This window comes from Euprymna scolopes, chromosome 33, assembly GCF_053919585.1.
Source record: "Euprymna scolopes isolate OS-2025 chromosome 33, ASM5391958v1, whole genome shotgun sequence".
In the NCBI taxonomy this organism is placed as follows: Eukaryota; Metazoa; Mollusca; class Cephalopoda; order Sepiida; family Sepiolidae; genus Euprymna; species Euprymna scolopes.
In genome coordinates, this window is record NC_136514.1 from 65,728,710 (window position 1) to 65,735,959 (window position 7,250).

General features: G+C 43.2%; 1 long non-coding RNA gene across 1 annotated transcript in view; it reads left to right on the forward strand.

The window, feature by feature from the left end:
* The window catches only part of LOC145258279 (uncharacterized), a 104,069-nt gene extending 102,532 nt beyond the window's left edge, over positions 1–1,537 (forward strand). The window contains exon 2 of the long non-coding RNA XR_013864088.1: positions 1,363–1,537. This is a non-coding gene — a long non-coding RNA (uncharacterized LOC145258279). The remainder of the gene's footprint in view (positions 1–1,362) is intronic.
* Positions 1,538–7,250: the final 5,713 nt, after the last annotated feature.

The following is a 7,250-nucleotide window of genomic DNA, read 5'->3' on the forward strand; positions in this document are numbered from 1 at the left end:
TGGCTGGTTACTTTTAATACATCTAAAACCAAGCTTCTCTCTTTACATCATCAACATTCTGATCCACATTTGGCATCAATTGAAATGAATGGCTCTCGTCTTCAGGAGTCCTCAAGTTTTGACAAGCTTCTGGGCTTGACCTTTACTCCTGATCTTAAATGGAACACGTACATCAAATTTGTTGCCAAGGCCGCTGGAAAAATGGTGGGATCTTTCTATCGATGCTGATGCAATTCTCTATCTATATAAGAGCCAGGTACGTCCAAGGATGGAATACTGTTGCCACATCTGGGCAGGAACTGCTAGAAAGGACTTGTCCTGCCTTGATAGAATTCAAAATAGACTTCGTAGCCTCATAGAAGATGTCCTTTTCTCTTCCCTGCAACCTCTATCTCATAGAAGAGATGTTGCGAGTTTGTCTCTGATGTATCGTTATTTTCATGGAAAGTGTTCAACTGAGCTTCAATCTATGGTCCCCCCTCGCCAAATTTTCACAAGAAATACTCGTCTAGCTGAAAACACTATCAATAATTTCCCCCACTCTTTATCTGTGCCTAAACCTAAATGTAGATTCCATGAACAAAACTTCTTTCTTAGAACTGCTCGCCTGTAGAATTGTCTTCCATTTTCCTGCTTTCTGGCTGAGGACAATATGGTTGTCTTTAAACGTAAACAAGTTCTTGATGAGCCGTTCCATATAAGTTAACAAATTTACCGAATTTCTATTACTAATGATTACTATAATGTCCAATTTCTACTGTACACTCTTTAACCCTTATCCTCGAGTGGCCTCTTGGCCTTAATAATGTGGTGAGGCCTGTGTAAAAAAAAAACGCTATATATAACAAATAAATGTTATCAAAGGCCAGAGAAGTTACTCCTATACCTATCTGAATAAGTTTTTAGTGTTTTTACTCATTTTTAAATTTTTTAAAAATGGCCGCTACTTGACACTTACGTATGCAAACACGAAGTTGAATAAAACAAATAAAATATTGTGGCTAGGCTATGCAATAAATTCTTTTTAATGCAAAAAAAAAAAAAAAAAATTAACAGTCGATTTTATTTAACAAATAAATTTTATCAAGAGCCACGTTACTCTGCTGCTTTTAGTCACTTGAAAACGTTTTAAAAATGACCGCTACTGGACACTTATGTCTTTGAAGTCTTGATAATATGTTGGAATTTATTCTTGCTTACTCTTTCTTCCTCTCTTTTTTCACTTCTTCTTTCTTACTTCATTTTATCTATTTCTAATGATGATGATGATGATGATTGTTATATCACGTGACTGAATTGTACTTGCTGATTGGTTTATGAAGTACCCGTTTGTTTTTTGAAGATTTTTGTTATTTTTTTCAGTTGGGGATTCGGTGTCTGATGGTGTGGATGTGTGAACTTTGTCTCCATCAATAAAGATGTAAAACTTAGAACAGTCTTAACTGGACTTTAAAACAGTTGGAAATCAGGAAGTTTGGAGAAGCAAAACAAGTGAAGATTATGTTTTATTCTGATGTCGTGACTCGACTATAAACACGTCAAAGAACATGTCAGTAAAGACATAAAAATCCGAAATATTCCGGTATAGGAAGATAAAGAGAGGACATTTCTTCTAGCAATGGAGAAATTAGTTATGGCCTAACACGAGGTCATAATGCTGCATGGATAAGTATAGCTGGATTACAAAAGGAGAGTCGGTTTTGGTGTGAACAAGAAAGGAAGAAAATTACGCCGATGGAGAAGACTTAACTGTCGAAGAGACAAATCTACAAGAATTACCAAAAAAACTTCAAATGAACATTTGTGGACATTTTAGTCATCTGCAAAGAACTTGCACAAATTTTTTTGCCCTTATAAAAAAAGAGATACCGAGGACAGTTAAGGGGAAGCTACTTTTGTTGGCTTATTTTCGTACACACTTAAAAAGATAAAATGGTCAACCATTGTAAAAAGTATTTCAGTGTTTTTTTTCTATCTCTCTCTCTTTCCTCCTTCTATTCCACAAACTCTCTCTCTCTCTCTCTCTCTCTCTCTATTGTTTTTAATGTAGTACTTACCAACAAAACAAACACCCACGTGCCTTGTATAGGCATGCGTGACAACAAAACTTGGGTTTTTATAAGTGGAAGTCTCGAGGTTGTCAGGAATCTACAGGCGCATGCGCAAGAGAAGGGATTGAGATAGTGGTATAAAAGGCAGGTCGAGTGAGAAGGTTGTTGTTGTTGTCATTGAACGTTACAGTGACGCGTGCGTTAGCAGGTGATTAAGAGGCTGGTTTTTTGTTTGTTTTTTTTGTGTGTCAAGTCGCCCACCTCGGTGAAGATCATATAAGTCGTGCACCTCGGTGAAGGTGAAGGTCATAAGCTATTTCAGCCATTTCGTTTTGTCTCTTTTCCTGGACAACTATGGCTGGGGCAAAGTTTGATTTAAAACTGATACCCGAATTCGACGGATCCACTTCTGTTGTCGACTGGGTCAAAAGGGTTGAGCTGACCTGCAACCTCTGTGAAGTAAAGGGGGTGCATACCGTGATTCCCCTGAGATTGGCTGGAGGCGCCCTAAGTGTATATCAGCAACTTAGTGCCGTGGAGAAAGCTGATGTTACCTGTATAAAAAATGCTTTGTACAAGGCATTTGCCATGGATCCCTGCACGGCCTATGAAACATTTGCCTCTATGCCAGGAGAAACCATGGACGTCTTCTTCGTAGAGCTGAAGAAACTTGCAGTTCTATTTGGCAATGGAGTTTCAGAGCAAACACTGGCGTATGCGTTTGTGGCCGGCCTTCCCACCCATGTTAAGCAACTGTTGAGGGCTTCCACCAGCGTATCTGTAACGCCCATGGAACATTTGTTAGAACGCGCTCGAGCCATTATCAGAGATGAGGAGGACCTGAGGGAACCGGTTGTAATGATGGCGCAGACAGCCAAGACTAATGCTGAAAAGAGTCCCAGTTTGGGACCCACGACCAATGGGAGATGTTTCTGCTGCGGCCAGCGAGGCCATTTCGCAAGAAATTGTACTAACAAGGGGCGAGGGCACCCACGCTGTTTCTAATGTGGTAGTTATGGACATTTATCCCAAAATTGTGCGGGAAATGCATCAGGGGGCAGGACGTCAGCGCCGCCCTGTTCCCCGGACAAGATTTAATTGAGGCGCAACCGACAATAAATGTGTACGTGGACCAAGTGCCTTGTTCAGCTCTTCTTGACTCCGGGTGCTCACACACCATCATGAGTGCCAAGTTGTGTCGAAACTGGACAAAGCAGAACATCAAAGTAACCACAATAGGTGGCAATACGCAAGCTTGCTGTGGAGCCGGAACTGTCAAAGTCCACACAGACTCTGGTGTGGCCGCAGATATTAATGTGCTGGTGATGCGAGATTTGCTGGGATTCGATGTACTGTTGGGATATGATGCTATTAAGGCACTGGGGGGAGTGGTTATCGGAAGAGATGGGACTGCGATTTTTGGAAACCCCAGTGTGTGCTGCAGTTCACATTGATCGGCCTGATTTTAAGGTGGACTACGACCCTCACCAAAAAGCATGGACTGCATCGTGGAAGTGGACAGAAGGAAGGGCGCCAACCGAACTCAAGAATAGCATTGCAGAGTACTCGATACCCGACAAGGCCCGTAATGAATACGAGAAGGAACTTGAGGCAAGGATCCAGGATGGATGGCTGATCCCCTACCCCAACAAGCTGGGACCACCGAAGGGTCTGATTCCCTTAATGGCGGTAGTCCAGCATAACAAATCAAAAGTTTGTCCGGTGCTGGACTATCATGAACTCAATAGATACATTGAGACGTACACTGCCGATGCTGACGTGTGCGCCAGCAAGCTGAGAGAATGGCGCCAGAAGGGCTCCAATGTGTCTATAGTAGACTTGCGGAAGGCTTATTTGCAGGTGCGAGTGGATGAGACATTGTGGCCGTTCCAGACAGTGTGGTTCCGGGGTCAGAGATACTGCCTTACTCGACTTGGCTTTGGGCTGAATGTGGCACCGCAAATCATGAAGACCATCGTAAATGCAGTGTTGTTCCAGGAAAAGACCACTGAGGACGCAACATCGGCCTATATTGACGATGTGTACGTCAATGAAGACGTACAATCTGAGTCGCACGTCAAAGAAAAGTTAGCTCAATTCGGGTTGGAGTGCAAGGATCCCGAACGTCTGAAGGATGGAGCACGGGTATTAGGATTGGACGTTTGCGGGAAAGACGGTACCTTATGATGGAGGCGTGGTAGTGAGATTCCAAACATCCCTGATGTTATTATGTGGCGGACTATTTTTTCCTTGTATGGGAAACTTATTGGTCACTTACCAGCGTGTGGCTGGCTCCGAGCAGCTGTGGGCGTCATCAAACGCAGGGCAAGTTTAGTAACTACAGGTTGGAATGATGTATCTGATGATGCTCTTCTAACTCTGATGACGACAGAAACCCTAGAGAGAGTTAACAAGAAGGACCCTGCCCATGGAGAATGGTGTGTCGATGGGGACACTGTGAATGTGTGGGCTGACGCTAGTTCTTTGGCATTGGGAGTGTTATTGGAGCAATGTGGAAATGTAATTGAAGACGCATGCTGGCTGCGACCCGTGAATGATGCTCAACACATCAACCTGGCGGAACTGGATGCTGTTGTGAAGGGTTTAAATCTGGCACTGCAATGGCAGTCAAAGAAGTTACACTTGTACACGGATTCTCTCTGCATCTACCACTGGGTGTCCGACACTCTTTCGGGACGAACGAGAGTCCGCACTAAGGCAGCCAGTGAGATGTTAATCCGGCAGAGGCTAAACACCCTGAAGAGTCTGGTATCAGAGTATGACCTGTCGGTGAGTGTAACGCTCGTGGCATCACACTGTAATCGTGCAGACCAACTAACCCATGTGCCTCACAAATGGTATGAAGCTGTGAAGACAGGCGTGGAGTTCGCTGCTCGATCTTGCGCAGTTGGCGCAATTAGCTCATGCCAAATACAACGAATCCATGAGCATGTGTGGCAACGATTAGCGATGGATATTACCCATTACAGTGTAAGCCCTTTCTAACCCTTATCGACTGTGGACCCACTCGTTTTGCGGTGTGGCAGCAAATGACCAGGCAGGACTCAGCGAATGTTGTCCGCCAACTGTCATCTATCTTTTCTGAGCTAGGTGCGCCGGAAGAGATATTGACGGACAACAATGCTGCTTTTTGTAGCCACCAAGTTCGGCAGTTGTTGAATGAGTGGGGTGTCCGACTACGACTGCGATGTGCTCATGTGCCATCAGGAAATGGCATTGCTGAGAGGAGCCATCGCAGCATCAAGAGAATTGCTGCCAGAAAGCAATGTACCATTACGGAGGCCACGTATTGGTATAACATCACACCAAATGATAGGAAGACACTAACAACAGCACCGGCCAATGCCATACACAAATACCGTGTTAGGATAAAGGGCATTGACACTGTCCAACCAATCGACGAGGACAGTCATGACAAATACAAGGTAGGGGATCCAGTTTGGGTTAGACCCCCTGGAAACCGGTGCACCACCAAGTTCAAGCGAGGACGAATATCTGGAGTGGTCAGCCAGCAGTCGGTCCTTGTTGATGGAACCCCATGCCATGTGCGCGATCTTCGCCCAGCTAGTGAAGTACATCCCACAACTACAGAGAGCGATGAATCATCAGATGATGAGCTGCTGATGAGTGAGGTCACTGAGCAAGAGAGTGGTAGTTGTAGTTCGTCTGATCAGGCAGAATCAGAACCAGAACCAGAACCACACCCAGAACCAGAACCAGGACCTGAATCCGAGATTGTAAATACCACCCTTCGCAGAAGCCAACGAACTAAGAGGCTACCACCGGAGTGCACTCTATGTGATCATCAGATCAGGAGGGAGTGTAGTACTTACCAACAAAACAAACACCCACGTGCCTTGTATAGGCATGCGCGACAACAAAACTTGGGGTTTTATAAGCAGAAGTCTCGAGGTTGTCAGGAATCTACAGGCGCATGCGCAAGAGAAGGGATTAAGATAGTGGTATAAAAGGCAGGTCGAGTGAGAAGGTTGTTGTTGTTGTCATTGGACGTTACAGTGACGCGTGCGTTAGCAGGTGATTAAGAGGCTGTTTTTTTTTTTTTGCTTTTTTGTGTGTCAAGTCGCGCACCTCGGTGAAGATTATATAAGTCGTGCACCTCGGTGAAGGTGAAGGTCATATTTAATAGTTACTTTACATCTGTTTAACCTTTCTAAAGGGACAAATTTAGCACTTACAGACACGAGTGAACATTTTACTATTTTTTTAACTCTTTTATTTTTCCAATAAATTATTTTGTATTATAGACGGTCATTTCTTGTTTCTTTCTTGTTTTTATTGTTACATTTTTTTAAGTACCTTGGCAATTATGACCTGCAGATAACCGTCGTTGGACATAGAGGAAAATTTTCTGTTAAATTTAGTTATGGATTTCTACTAGATGTCATTACTCTGGTGGAATTCTAACCTGAATGGTTTAAATCCTGTCTTGAATAAAGAATTTCAATAGAATCATTCCTCTACGACTGCTGCTTGAGAACTTGGTCAGTAGAATTGCTCTTTGTTGGAATAAAATTTGAGGAACTATTCTGTGCAGGCATTCTGTATGGAATGTGTATTTTCGTTCTCTCTGTAACTGCTGTCTTCTCTCTTTCTCTCTAGCTTTTCTTTTTTTGTGTCGCAATCTTGTCTTCTTGCTCAGTTTAGGTTTTTTTTTTTTTTTTTTTTTTTTTACAAAGGCATCACCACATTATCAAGGCCCAGAGGCCACTCAAGGATAAGGGTTAAAGAGTGTACAGTAGAAATTGGACAATATAGTAATCATTAGTAATGAAAATTTGGTAAATTTGATAACTTATATGGAACGGCTCATCAAGAACTTATTTACGTTAGACTTGAACACAACCATATTGTAGTCAGCCGGAAAGCAGGAAAACGGAAGACAATTCCACAGGCGTGCAGTTCTAAGAAAGAAGCTTTGTTCATGGAATCTACGTTTAGGTTTAGGCACAGATAAAGAGTGGGGGAAATTATTGATAGTGTTTACAGCTAGACGAGTGTTTCTTGTGAAAGTTTGGCGAGGGGGGACCATAGATTGAAGCTCAGTTGAACACTTTCCATGAAAATAACGATACATCAGAGACAAACTCGCAACATCTCTTCTGTGAGATAGAGGTTGCAAGGAGGAGAAAAGGACATCTCCTACGAGGCTACGAAGTC